Source organism: Numida meleagris, chromosome 2, assembly GCF_002078875.1.
Source record: "Numida meleagris isolate 19003 breed g44 Domestic line chromosome 2, NumMel1.0, whole genome shotgun sequence".
NCBI lineage: Eukaryota > Metazoa > Chordata > Aves > Galliformes > Numididae > Numida > Numida meleagris.
Window position 1 is genome coordinate 116,065,706 of NC_034410.1, and position 13,239 is coordinate 116,078,944.

Genomic DNA, 13,239 nt, shown 5'->3' on the forward strand with positions numbered 1-13,239 from the left:
CATGTGTATTGAGGTGGATAAATCTGAAGGAACATGAGCAAGATCAAACAGGTAGGCATTTTTCTGCTTCAGACCAACTCGATTCATCATCCCTTCATTCTGTTCTGAGAGCAGATGTAAAATTGTGAGGGACTGCAGTTTCCAGCCACAAGCCTTGAACAGCCCTTTTCCAGAGTTACCTGACATTTATCATAAATGACTGACCATAAAGCATGTTTATAAATCTCTGCTTTTCCCAGTGTAATTTTTGTATTATTCTCTTGCGTCTCTCCTCAGTGCTAAGTTCCAATGAATGGAAAGAGCCGAACTAGGCAGCTCTCAAGGAAGCCAGAAAGTTATATATATTCATCAGGTGCAAGGTAAGGATCTGCCATCTGTCAGCCCCTGTTTTAGTCTGATGAAGTTCAGAATCATAGAATTGCTCAGGTTGGAAAGGACCTTCAAGATCATCAAGTCCAAATAGTCCAGAAGCTACAATAGAGGATAACAAATCTCCACTCCTCATATTTTCTCTAGAGAATCAGTCCTCCTTAGATCTCTGTCCCTTTTCTTCACATTATATGGCTCGTTCTTCTCACTGATAAAGATCACAATGTGTATATGTGTGTTTTTGTGCATGCACAGAAGTGGGGCAGCAAGAGGTGGCGGGGGGTAGCCAGAGACTTTGAGCCTCACTGTTCAAAATTCTCCTTTGCTCACTAATGGCAGCCAGGAGGCTCTCTGATAACCATGTCTCTCATATATAATTAAAGAGATGTGCTAATGACATTTTAAAGTAACAGCAATTGACATTTTTCCCACTTTTGAGTCTGACAGACAAGTCTGGACTTCATTAACCTTTTGCAATTTAATAGTGGTTATGTGATTTAAGAGAGCTGACAAAAAGGCAGGAACCTCCTTCTTTCTGTGTGAATTCTGTAAGCCAATATAAGTTGAACACTATATCCAGATGGATTTGTGTGGTCAGGTATAGCAAAGAGATATTCTCATTAAGCTTCATTAAGGGATCTAGAAAAAGTGAGTTAGGTCATTTATAACTGAGTACAAAAATATTTCTGTAAGGTGACCTTTGCCAAACATGAATCATGCAGAGTAAAAGTTCTGAGAAAAATGGAATTCCTCCAAGACTTAATAATCATAACACAAAAATCTAGTTTGATCAGAACAGATTTCTCTTAGAAAAAGTGATCTCTACATTATTTCTGTGAGATTTGATCTTTTTCGGGAAGAGATCTTGCAAGGTGCAGAGCAGTTCCTAGGGTAGATCAGGCTGCGTGCCCATGGAGTCACAGATCATGTCATTCAATAGAAGAGCTGAGCAGGTTGGGCTGTACCTTGAGATATATACACAGCATCACAAAGTTGAACACTACAGATTTTGTTGGCTCACCAAGGAAGGCTGGCAGGCCCTGCAAGTTTCAGTCATTTTCTAGTGACCATAATTCTTTTTTACCTTCATTTATACGCACAGTTGGCTAGGATTTCTCTTGTGCTGAGATGAATGGGAGAGCTGCCTTTGGGATTCAGAGGAGATTTTTGAGTGTGTCTCCTGTTCATGGCCCACCAACAATGTGTCAACGTACTGGGCTGCTTTCCTGCTGGAGGACACTCCTGATATCTTAAGAATTCTCTTTTGGCACTCAAGGCTCGGATAAAGCTAAGACATAACAATGTCTATTTCACTGAAAAGATGAAAATTTTGAAGTTTGCACACAGACCTGTAGAAAAGAATGTGTCCATGTCTTTTGTTTGTGAATGTTGATGATGTGATCATCTACAGAGCACCAAGCACTAATTTAATTGGGTTTAATTCTGCTGTCCTGTTGTTTAATGTTCGCTGTTTGTTTAGGTTGCCAGAGTTCTGAACTGTCAGTCAAACAGACAGGAAAATATTGATACATAGCATCTCTCTATTGCTTTCTTGTCAGCTTTTCAGGTTTGGGGCATTTTTCACAACTCTTAATTTTAGTTACCTCCCTGACCTTATTGAAGTTATTAAATTGTTCAGGCTGTGAAACACAGTACATTCATTTTTAATATCACAAAAGAGAAATGATTGATGAGAGCCCTTTATCTAGTGTCCCCTAACACCAAATCAAGCCTCGTGAATAAAACACAATGTTTCTTGCAAGGTATTTATTATACCCGTTCAGGCCAAACACAGACCAATTTAAAACTGGCAATGGAAGAATTCTACCTGCAGTTTCCATTTCTGTAATATTAGTGCTTTTCTTTCCATCAACTGTGAAAACAGCATTGAAAGCAGATACTGTAATACAATCAGACCAGGACTTTGCAACCAGAATCCAGCAGGGAAAAAAACATGTTGTAAAATGGGTTTTGTTAAATAAAGCTGCATTAGTTGTTAGGGTTTACGCTATCAAAGGGCTCTAAAGGAGTTACTTTCAACAGGAGTGGGGCACCTGCCTCTGAAATTCCCCACCTAAATGAGAAACACAATCAGTTCTGTGCAAGGGGAAGCTCTGTACGGGTTGGATTACAGTGCTATTTTCACTGCAGTAATATTTCTCATTTCCTTCTGAATTCATCAGTGTTGTGTGGAGTAGATCTGGTGGCCTTGCCTGAAATCCAATACGTTATAATTTACATATGTTCCCTAGCTATACAGCTGCTAGTAGTACACTAGGTGCCCATTTTGCTCTGTGGAGTTCTTTTCTTCTCACCTGATTCTGTTCACATATACCACTCAATACAGGCTAATAAACCTGGTTTGATTTACTCGACAATTTAAGATGAACTCTTTCCTACCCTGAAGAGATGCCCATCTGAGAGAGAAGTTTACTACCCAGCATTTGAGGGGTTTATTTAAAACCAACGTAGAAATGATGCCCCATCCCCAGATCAGTTACAGGCGGTGCCTCAGATGTGTCTCCTACCAGAGATTCCAGTCTTTTTTGGGAATAGGAGATAAAGTTCTAGTTCTTAGACACTTCCTGACCACGTGCAAATTATTTCTACTACCACATCAATCACATTTTGTAATGAGAAACCCAAAGTGCCTTTTGTTTGGAAGAGGTTGCACGTAAGAAATCTTGTTTCTTTTACCTATTAGTGAGCCATTGATGGATGGCTGCTGTCTCCAGAGTACCTATAGCTCCTAATAGGAAGTATCCTCACACCTCTCTCTCTCTCCACAACTTCCTCAGCTCCTCACTTTATAGCTATTGATTACTTCCAAATGGTTCCCTTCTTTGCTGTTTGCTGTCACAGCTGCAGCTTTCTCTGCTTCAGTATAGTTACTGTTTAAGCTAGGTGTACTCATGCCATTCCTACATTGCTTCTGTTTCATTCAGATAGTTCTTTAATTCTTTCTTGACATTTTCTATTAATTATCTTTTGCATACAGATATACATGTGAGAAGGCATAGAGCTCACAGGGGAAAGAACCCAGAGAAAACTCCAAGAAGGCAGAATAGTCCCTCCCTATTAAAAAGGGGGAAGTCCCATAGCCTGTGGGAAACTAGAGATATTTGCATTGAGAATTGGCTTTTCCCTTTGATTTGGAAACAAATCAATGACTTTTTCATCCCTGGTGCAGATGCCTATTCTATGCCCATCATCTCTGAGCTATGCACTGGGAAGACATTTCTGGCAGAATGGCTAGCATTGGGTGCACAATGTGAACTGTCTCTTCTTTCCCACTGAATTGTTATCAGAATTAGGCATTAATTGCTCCCAAAAAGAGGGTACATTTCTTTCCTGAATATAAAACCTGCAGCCCGACAAACAGAGTTGCTGTATTTTATGCTGTAACTAGAAAATTATGCTGCATCCTTTAAAGAATACAAATGCTTAATGTGTTTGCCATGCTAAGCACGAAGAGGTCAAAATGTTTTGCATATGTTTCTATTCTAAGGGGAAACAGAAATTTCAAGTCTCTACACAAAGAAAAATGTGTTTCTTCTTTCCAAACAACATCCTTGGACGTGGCAATCATTTTCAGGTTGTGTCTCCAATAAAGACAGGGAAAGCAGCTGAACAGTTTTATATCTACACTTACTTCCTCCAGAGTATTTCAGGCAATTCAAGCTAATCTTCTGTTCTATCCATATGAAATACTGAAAGTATATTATTTTCTATAAATTTCAGCCAACTGAAATTTCTTTTCTCTGCTACAGTTACCACAAATTACTTTAAATGTTGGAATGGCCATGATCATCTAAGTGGTTTATTGATGACTTTCATACAGCATGAACCACTTCAGCGACTTGTTCCTCAGAGTGTTATGTTTCATTGTTTGCAAAAACAATATTTTTGACAGGTAACGCAATGGGGTAGGTGGCTGCCTGTGTTTGTCTGGCTTCTTTCTTGGAGATGAATTTAGAAAATCTCCGCTGGTTTTGAATCCAGGAAGCGTTAATGCTGTTCAAACTTACTCGCTTTTTTTGCTAGAGAATTCAAACAGCTTTCACATTTACAACACCATATTCACAAGGTGATGTAATATGTTCCACGACGTTAAATCTTTTCTTCTTCCACAAACTCCGAAATCTCAGATAAAATTACAGGAAAGATATCAGAAGAGCTAAAAGCAGCCTTCTTTTTATGCAGAAATAGGGCCAGATCAGAACCTGTGGTCCATTCCTCCACTGGAATTCCAGGCACATCATTCTCACTTCTTTTCCTTGTCCACATCCATTTAAATCTGTGCAAACTGGAGGTGAAATACCACAAACTGGTTCTGATTTCATGTTCTTTCACTTTCATTTTTTTTAGTTAAATATTAACAAAAATTCATTTCTCCATCTCATGTTTTCTGGGAAACTTAGTCCTTTTTTCCTCCACAGACAAAGACCTAATTAGAACAATTGATGTGATTGCCACCTTCAATAAAACATCTGCCACATGTATTAGCTAAATTTTCTCATGATGGCTGTCGCTGAAGCTGGACAACGCTGGAGAAGGAGCTGCACTGATAGGAGCCCAGTGTGACTTTCCATGACATCATCATTTGTACCAGTGAGGTCTGGTGCATAGAATGGGTGAGCCACAGAATACAGATCGTCCTATGGGCACTGTAGTTGTTTTTCAGAGAGAAAGGGGGACGGGTGGTCACAGGAACAGAACGTTCACTGTGTGATGATTGACTAAATAAACAAGGTCTCTTTGCTTTGGAGGAGGGTATGACAAAGGTCTGTAAAATGGGGAAAGAAGAGTCCACTGATCACTCTCTGCTCCAGTATTAGAGCTGGTGGACAACAAGCAGTGCTAGGAGCAGGCAGGTCCCGGAAAAGTGAGAGGTCATTCTTTACACAAGGGAACAAAGGTAAGCTGTGGATCTCCTGGTTCCTGGGGACTGAAAATGTTTAGATTTTACACAGGTTTATGGAGTACTTCATAGTAGAGGATTCCATTGAGGGCTGCAAAGATACAAAAGCCACATTTTCTATTAGGAAGTTTTGTGGTGCTGAAAGCTGGATTAGGGAGAATACAGACACTGTCCTAGTTTCCTCAGGCATCCACTTTAGTCCACTGTCTGGTGCTGGTCTTCACAACTCATAGAAACACTTAATATACTGTTGTTTTTTTTTCCCCTGCTAATGCCTTTATAAAAGGGTGTACCCACAACCACTTTGGAGATGGACAAAGATACCCATACTTTATAAATCTCAGATAAAAAACTGGAGGAAGTTGTAAAAGCTTGTTTCCAAATCTAACAGTGCCTGCCTTTCTTAGTCCAGTTGAGTAAGTGTCCGACCCCACATGGATTCATAACAGATTCCCACACACAAAATCTCTTTGACATTATTATGGCAGGCTCAGTGTTTAGATGTCCTAAGTTGCCTTTGTGCCTTTGCTATAAAGAAAGAGGGAAAAATATTGTAACTTGAATTGATCTGTCCTGTTGCATGTCACAAAGATAATAACCAATATATGCAACTCAGTATTTGAAAATACCATCCTGATCTACTTTAAGATTTACTTTTCTTGTCTTTTGCTACTTTCTGCCCTTCCAGGAAGGAGAAATCAGACCACACAAAGACAAAGTCATCCGCAAGAAAAATCTGGTTTCAAAATTCTCCCTATTCTACTGTCAGCTTGGAAATGGTTAAAAACAGAATAATACTTGTAGCAATAACAACCAAATTATCAGTGTGCAGATTTATGAATACACTAATTATGTTTTCAGTTTAGAACATCTGTGTTATATCCACTGTCATATCTTTTCAAAGAAAATTATAGTTTGATATTTTCTGTCTATGTTTTGGAAGATTGCAGCAGAGGTTTTTTGATAGTCATATGTAAAGATTCCAAAGGCTTTTACATTTCTGCATTTTAAACATTTTCCCATTCTTTTGAATTGTTGCCTGAATAGCAATATAGTTTACAGGAGGCAGAGGGGAGATGTTTAAGTATCTGTCAATTAAAAATACACAGTTGCAGATACAGACTTTACCTGGAATAGCATAATTCTTATTTCTCTTCTTCACAAAAGCATTGTGAGAATTCAGACATTTTTAGTTTGGACAGTACATGGAAGGTGAGGAATGCCAAACAAGTGTTTTTTATTAGTATACTTATTTTGTAACATATGGCAGGAGTTTATCTTGGCACATCCTTGTGAAAATGATAGGTAATGTAATTAACAGTCTGATCCTACACAAATAATCTACTGTATGGATCACCCCATAGAAATAAAATGCTGTAGCAATTGATTTAGTTGAATGAAACAGTAAAGGCTAATTTTCTTTGAATGTTCATTTCAAACCTTGTAACTGATCATAATGTCATTCCAGCATGGAGACAACTGCCAATGAAGGCATCATATTATGGTGTTCCTGTTTATAAATAGAACTGAATCCTTGTTGATTTTGCCCTTTAGACTCTGTTTCCTACTCTCCCCCTCCCTTTTGCTTTCAGCCAAGTGCCTAGGATCACTATAAATCAGATTATGAAAAAGCCTTCTTCTGAGAATTGTAAAGCTGTTTTAAAGTTGAAATGATTGAAACAGGAACAAGTAAAATTGTTGCTATTTCTGATATTGTCAGGGAAAATTCAGCTACTGTCTCTTCTATAACGAAAAGAAATAGACTTAGTGGGAATATCTGCCAAAATTCATCTCTACATAAAAACCAAATATTACTATATTTAAGGCTAAATTTATCTTTAAGCTAAGCCACTAAGCTAAGTTGAATTATATTAGGGATAAATATGGCCCATTAGGTCAAATTCTGTTTTGGTTTACACCAATGGAAACTGGAAAAATCTGAGTGACTGCAAAAAATAGAAAATTATTAAAGCTATGAAAGAAAGGCAGAGTGTTCTTTTCTATAGAAATAAGATGCTTTATATACCATGATAACATATTGACAACACAATCTTGTGGTAGTAAAACATTCAAGCCTTATTAAGAAGATAGAAAATCTGCAATACTTAGTAGAACCACATGTTTTCCGCACGAGGAGAAAGATTTTCACACTTTATGGAGGTGGAATTCATATTGAGAAAACCTCAGAAAAATGGAGCTCAATCAATGCTAGAAGAAGGAAATCATCGAAATGATTTTTTTTCCAGAGATGTCAACTGTTTGTTTAGCTGTTTCCTTGGTTTTCACCCAAATATTTCAATTCATGTATAATCTTTGCTTGACATCAAAAAGAGCAAAGATGTTATCAATTTTGGCATGATACAAAAATCTTTAAAAAGTATTGGAAAGGATAATCTGATAAAATCTACTACTTTTCTTACTACTTTTCTTCCTGATAAGACTATTCTATCCGTTATAAGGCAAGATGCACAGTTATCAGTTATAACATAAGAGGAGAAATATGCAGTGCATTCTCTCTTCACATTTCATGGCAATTAAGGGAAGTTGTATCTCAGAGGTTATTGAATATGCTGTTTATTGTTTCAGATTACATTTTTCTCCTTTGTCTCCCACATCCTCTGTTTTTGCTCCATTGTCACCAAGAACACAAATTCCTCTTTATAACTCCTAGGACTCACAGCTGTGCTTGTCCTGCCAGATGTTCTGTCCACCCACCAGACCCAGTGCACACTCTGTGCACACTCATGTAGGTAGCAGCCATCTCCTTCTTCAGGTCTCATGGAATTGTCCCAGGAGCCCTTACCTGACTCTGTTTTTTTGTCTTTACCTAGTCTCGGTTACAAATTCAAAATCAACAACAATCTCTGCGATAACACCGTATGTATGTATGTATGTGTGTGTTTATTTATTTATCTATTCCTACAACAAGCACTGAGGTTTAATATGTATTCTCTCTTCAAATAACTCTGTCAGTCAGTCTGAAATGAAAAATGAAGGTGTAATATAAAAATCCCTGAAAGTCAGTGCCCAGTGACAGTTTAATGTTTCCTTTAACCTGCCCAGAATGCAGGCCAGTAACCCTAGGACTTAAAAATGTAGAACATGCAGTTCTTTAGCTTAGTGCTTTCTGAAGCTTCTTTGTTCCCCTCCCATTTGTCTAGAATGATGAGCAATCTTCTTTGGAGACCTCAAATAATTCAGTAGAGTTTGCTGTCTCTTACAGCAGTCTGCCCCTTTGTTGGAGGACTATTGAAAAGCTAGAATAAACTGCAAAGAACACTGGCACGTTCAGGCAGAGTAAACTTTTGATGAATGTATGTTTTGCTAGCATTCAATTAAAACGTCACGTGCTTTTGTGCATTTTCCCTTCTATTACTTGTGATGTTCAACACAAAGTTAGATGAAGCTTCCCTTTGTTTAATCAGCTCATTCTTCTTCATCAGCTATTTTAGGTATTCAAAAACCTGAAACTGTTCAAGATGTTGTTATAAAAATATGGCACATTAGAATTGTATAGTATTGTCTTGCAAAAATCTGAAAGGAATTTTGTAAACATTAATGAGTTTCTGAGCCTACTATCATCCCAATGATCTGCGTGAGTGTACTTCACTTTAATACATGGATTTAAAAGGTTAAAGTCTCGTCCTAAAGTCAAATATTCACTTTCAGTGCCAGCAGTCAACACTAGGCTACTGATTTATGGCCATCTGGACTGTTTTAAGAATTTTCCAATGTAATGTTACAATTCATTGTTGTGCATCCAGTTGAGATCAATTATGGGAGAATCTCCACATGTTCAGAAGCTTGAGGCTCCATTTAAAAGGTCCATAAGAGGTCTTTTTAGATCTGCATAACAATTTATACTGTGTCAGGACAAGACTCTAGTTCCTTACCCAAACTGTTGCAAACATTTCAAATTTCAGACTGAACTGGACTCAGTTATCTGGTCCTCTAGGAAGAAAGTTAGCAAAAAGCCAGTAAAATAATCAGAAATATGCTTTTTTAGAGTGGTAGTAGCTTTGGGCTTTTGGCAATTGAAACATATACAGAGTTTATTAAGCAACACAAATGAATGGGAAATTCTAACTATCATGGTATACCTAGGAGCCAACCCTCAAAAGAAAAAAAGACTGCTCCATGTACTCTATGTGTGAGGTAATCTTCATTAAGAGGGTCATCTGAAGGCATCCTGGAATGTGAGGATTTTTCTTAAAAAAATATTCTCATGAATTTTTAGATAATATGGGGACATCAAAGTTGTTTAGAAATGCCCTCATAACAACATCAAAGCCAAAGTCAGAATTGACTTTTCTTGAGACAGTAACCTGTAAATGAAATTTATATTTTCATACTGATGCAGATCTACTGGTGTCAAACAGTCCAAAAGTGGTCCACACAGTATTGTATGTCTGAGCAGGTAGTCCCTTACACTCTGGATGCAGAAGACTGACTTGAACGCTGCAGCCCTTTCTTGGGTTTTTCAGATGACCAACAAGGCACTGCCCAGTACAACTCAGATTTGCCACTGAAAGGAGTGGTTTGGTTTTGTAAGGAAGATGAATCTCTGTGTAGGTCAAGCATTTTGTTTAATGTCCCAGAAAAATATGATATGAATCAGGTTACCTTCACTGAAAGGAATCCAACTAGCAGTTCCTTGGTAAATAGAAACAGAGGTTAGAGCCGTGAATAAATAATCTTCATGAAGATATAAAAATGCGTCCGAAGAAATGTCTTCAGTTTCGTAGTGTTCTGTAATTGGAGATCTGAATACCATCAGTTCAAATTCTAGAAGATTTTCACACCTTCCAAAAAACTGCTGACATGTTATTTTCTATCCTGCTCTTCTACTCCATCCTGCAACTTAGACTGCCCACACAACCATGTGAATATTTAAAAAATTTCTTGTCTTAATATTCATTTGCAAACACAAACACATGCACACACATGTATATTTATTCAGAAAGGTTTGACAGTATATCACGTGTTGAGTCATATAAATATGCTCATCTCTGCCTTCTGTGTTAGATACACAGCAAAGAAATTCAGCCATTTGTGGAGGAGGTCTTAATTGCATGTATAAAGCCATTTTTCTTATTTATAGAGCAATAAGAAATATCAAACAGTAAAATATGTACTTGCAGTCACAGACTGGAGGGTACCAAAATCCTGTCCAGAATTCCAGAATCAAAGTCTTTGAAGTTTCCTCTGGAAAACTGAATGGAATATCACTGATCCACCTTAGAAGGATAAAAAGCCCTGTGCTCACTTTGCTAGCACTTGATTCTATAGTTTTAGGGAGTTCAAACCTCTCTATGCTCTACCTTACATTCCAGCATTATACTTTCACATGAAGTTATCTTTCATATAGCTATAAATAGTTTTTATTTCAAAACAGCTTGAAAACAAAATATTTTCTCCTTCCAAAATTATCTCATAGAGCTATTCTGAACTATTAAAATGACCTTTTAAAATGGATTATTTGTTCATTCAGTTCCTTGTCTTATTTTTTCACATTTAATTTCAGTATTAATAGTGCAGTCCACTGCACAATTTCATTTTAATGCAGATTTTTTTCATAAGTCATATTTAATACTTAGTTTTAGCCATAGGAGACAGCTCCCATTTTCCTTTATGGCATATGTAAGGGTCTGTTTCTGTTCAATATTGTCTAGACTTGCCTTTATAATATAATGTTTAAAATAGATATTCATGTAAAATATTCAGTTTCTGGACATGCAAAAAGGACGGCTTATTTTCTACAAGCTGAAAGGTAACCAAAATGGCAGCCGAGGGGGTCAGAGCCTCATTCAAATCCCAATCTCTTGAATTTCAGAGAGCTGCAAATCATAACCCAGAGAAGCAGAATATGAGTGTCTGCTTCTGTGTTTGAAAATACCGTTTCTTCTGTAGTATGACAGGAATCTGGTCAGATGGAATCAAGTGGAATCTGTTTAAAGGAAATAAAACTACAAGTTAGCCATGAGATACTCACCAAAAACAACCCCAAAACCCCTGAACCAAACTGGCTCATTTGGATTCTCCCACATTTGACCGTGAAGATAAAGACAATGAAATGCATCTTCAATATCAGCCTTCCCTAAATTCCTTCAGTGGCCTGGGACCCCCTGAGAGCTGCATGAAGATCCCTCTGCCCTCTGGCTGCACCAAGGATCATGGACATGCCCTGTTGCTCTGGCACCTCTGTATCCATCCTCAGTGCTGAACTGGTGTTGCTCACCAGGTGGCTCGTGTTTGCAGGCTTTACGCTTTGAATAGTAAAAAACAAATTCTAGAAAGCAATGTTTTGATGGTACTGTACAGGAAGTTCTGGTCTGATTTAGCACTAAATTATGAATGTTTACTGAGTAAAAAAAGCAGCTTTAGAGCAAAATTGGAATAGGCTTAGGATCAAATGATTAGTTCTAACATTTCGGGGCTGCTAGTGCAAAAGCATTGCTCAGTGAGTGGCTATGAGATTGCTCCTATCATTTTATAGCATCAAATTTATAGTATTTATCCTATCTACCATGCAGTGTTGAATTGTATAGTGTTGAATTTGAACATATGACAATTGCTCTTGGACAAGAATTTAGTCTGGATTCTAATGATACCAAACTTTCAAGTCGTATTTTTCCAGACTATCTATCATAGGGAAACAGTTTTTGAACCGCTTTACACTGAACAACAGCAACAATAACAACAAAACTGTTGCCAGAAATTGTGAGTTAACAGTATGGCTCTTGAATTTAACCTGCTTTCAACAATTCTTCATAATTCATATCTTTGTAAAAGCTGAATTTAAATTAAAAATAAAACATTATCTCTTTTATATCTGTAGAATGTCAAACAAACCACATGTAGCTCAGACAAACACATGATATTGTCATAAAAATAATCACCAATAGTGAGAATTGTGGAGGAATTTCAATTGCTGTAAATATTTCTAGCATTTCTAAGATTTCCAGTATAACTTTTCTGAGAATGAAAGAAAAATAATGAATGACTGTCTCAGGAATAGTATTTGCTGAAAATTATTTCTGCCAGTTCACATGGAAATAAGCTGATTAGTTTATTAAGAAATCAGATATTCATACTGAAACAATAATGAAAATACGACAAAACTGCTTCATAAATGGTAGAGCTAAAACTTCATGAAATTGGGTGAATACTACTGTCAGCATCAATCTATCAGTTCAGTCAGGAAAAAACAACAATGGTTAAAATAAAGCATTTAAAAAGCTCCTTAACAACAAATCAGTAAAATGTATTTATCACTTTAAACCCTCATTATACTACACCTAATTGTTTGGCAGATCTAATTAGATGAATTATAATCTCTCCAATTCCAGTAGTATTTATAGCAAGGTAAAAATTAAAGGTAATTGCCTCAGAAGGTGATGGTGGATCTGTTCTGCAAAAATTGTAATGACCAGAGGAGGTATTTAATGTGTCACGAATGACAAACAGGACGTAACTAACTCTCCCCATAGTTTCCTCTGATCATTGTTTCCAAATGTGACTGCCCAGAGATATAAATACACTTGAGACAGCAAAATTAGACTAGATATTAGGAAGAAATTCTTTACTGTGAGTGTAGTGAGACATTGGAACAGGTTCCCCAGTGAGGTTGTAGATGACCCCTCCCTGGAAGCATTCAAGGCCAGACTGGGTGGGGCTGTGAACAACCTGGTCTAGAGGCAGGTGACCCTGTCGATAGCGGGGGATTGGAACTAGATGATCTTAAAGGTCCCTTCCAACCCAAACCATTCCATGATTCTATGAAAATGATTAGCTTACACCCAAAACGATTCTCTAGCAGTATATGTTGAAATGTTTAAGACACCATATAAAAGACTTTAGAAGATCCAGAATTATACATTGATATCTGTACTTATGTGTATCATATCCATGCATCATTTGTGAGCCTTATACGAGAAGATACAGAAGTG